This window comes from Silene latifolia, chromosome Y (assembly GCF_048544455.1).
Source record: "Silene latifolia isolate original U9 population chromosome Y, ASM4854445v1, whole genome shotgun sequence".
NCBI classification, from domain to species: domain Eukaryota; kingdom Viridiplantae; phylum Streptophyta; class Magnoliopsida; order Caryophyllales; family Caryophyllaceae; genus Silene; species Silene latifolia.
The window spans coordinates 209,919,062-209,921,238 of record NC_133538.1 but is presented as its reverse complement, the minus strand read 5'-3'; the positions used below and the strand labels follow the sequence as shown (position 1 = coordinate 209,921,238).

At 34.4% G+C, this 2,177-nt stretch overlaps 1 long non-coding RNA gene across 1 annotated transcript; it reads right to left on the bottom strand.

Moving 5' to 3' along the window:
- Positions 1-251: 251 nt before the first annotated feature.
- LOC141633854 (uncharacterized) lies at positions 252-1,198 on the bottom strand. The gene is made up of 4 exons (XR_012538609.1): positions 1,128-1,198; positions 929-1,033; positions 508-603; positions 252-402 (listed from the first exon to the last, which is right to left on the bottom strand). It is a non-coding gene; the product is annotated as an uncharacterized LOC141633854 (long non-coding RNA).
- Between the last annotated feature and the right edge of the window lie 979 nt (positions 1,199-2,177).

Genomic DNA, 2,177 nt, shown 5'->3' with positions numbered 1-2,177 from the left:
TTTTTAGTAACCGTTTTTATTACGAACTCCTAATGTTTTTATAAATTAAATTTGTTTCATGCCATTCAAAAACCTGCATATATCAAGAACCATATACCAAAGACCAAAGATAAATCACACTGGGTTCATCGAACTCAATAGATTCAATTCAACCACAACAGCAGCATTATATATATATATATATATATATATATATATATATATATATACTTACAAGGAGTTAAATTTACATGAACTAATCATCATTCCCTAACTTCAACAAAAAATTTACTAATAAGCTGATCTAAACTCTGAGTATCATGCATTTCTATTTTCTAAGACGTATTTGCCCAACATGTCCCTTACCTCGTCTATATCTACACTTGAGTACTGCTGAATCTCTGGTGACGGGTTGATTACATACTGCGGAAAAAACAAATTAAAGACAAGACATTATTGTAACAACATCAAATACTGCATAGCAACATCAAAAAAGTAATAAACGTAACACATTATTAAATTACTAACCTTTTCTGGAATAAGGATATATCTTCGCCTAATAATCTCCAACATGAACCGACAAACGTAGTATCCACATTGTATGCTATCCGGCTGGCGAGGGGCCTATTATTACATAAAACCAAACAGACGAGAGAAGGCTCACATCAGAATCTTGAACTTTAGGTATTGTATTAGTATTAAACACAGATTTTTGCACTTAATGTATTGTATTTGACCACGTACCCCTGTTATCGTAATAAAATCAGGGCCATCATCAGCATATTTAGTGGGTTGATCCTGCTCGTTAGCTCTTCTCTTCTCAAAGGCCCATTTTTTTTTAAAAAAAAGAGGCAGACACTTATTTTTTTAGGGACAAAAATGAGCTTTTTGCTATAAATAAAAATTGAAACTTAATATTATTATAAATAAATCAGTATTATAAACTTACTTATTAATCAAGCGCTTAAAAGTCTCGCTTGGTGGATTATGTAAAGAGTCCAACCAAAAAACTTTCTTCTTTGTCGGCATGATGGCTGCTAGCACCCAATGAGTCCTACATCAAGAGACATCATTATTATTAACAAGTACATATATTAGTTATGAAAATGCAATTGTAGGGGGAAACGTAATATTAATTTGTTTGTTACCCTTTTTCATTATAAGCGGCAAAAATCAGCTTCTTGGTTGTCGCCAATTGCTGAGCAATATAATCTACCCGTTCTTCGAACGAGAAATCCGGAATAAATAAAGATAAAACATAGGGGCACAGGAATCCGTATTGATCAGATGGAATCTTCTTCTCGAGGATCACTCTCAATTTCAATATCCTACATTATTACGGTATTAATTCCGGTATTTAATTAAAACACTATCTAGTAGTCAGAATATTAGAATATGAAATTATTTATTAAGAAACTTACTTCATCCAAACAAATAGGTGTGCCACATCAATGTGGTCTAGGCCAGCCCAAATGGCTAGCATATCCCATGACATAAGTGCTTCGCGCTCAGCACCTAGAATATCCTCCTCGAGCGAATAACTATCAATTGCTCGGTGGCTGTGCGACGCAAAGCCTCCTCATGCGCTTTTCTCATCGTCGCCGTCCTTACTTTTTGCATGTAATCCTTCCTAGTATATTGTGTGGAGTTTAAACTCCTAACTTCTTTCAGGTCGGGGAAATAATGATTCTTTGATTTTGTGCTACTACCACCAGCCTACACATGTAGATAATTAAAATAATAAAAAATCCAAAGGTAACATATCCTAGTTGGAGTAATAAAAATAAAAGCATACTTAACTAAATACCTCGTCAACCTACTCTTTCAATGATGAGGTAGTAGTAGCAGGTATGACTGGGGACTTAGGCTTATCAGTCTTTTTTGTCCCCTACACAAAATTACCATGCATGTTTTTTAGAAATACAGACAAAATATAATTATGGGAGCGAGGTTTTTAAAAAAATGGAGAAGTTAATTAAATACCTCATCAAGTTGTTGTCTGGACGAGGTAGTTGGCATATCCGGGGACTTAGGCTTATCCGCCTTAGCCGACTTTTCTGTTCCCTACACATACAAAAAATTTCCATGCTTTTTAAAAATATATACAGAAACAACAAAAATTAAAGGGAGGTTTTCATAAAAATGGAGAAGTTAATTAAATACCTCATCAAGTCCCCAGACATTAGGCTTACCCGCCA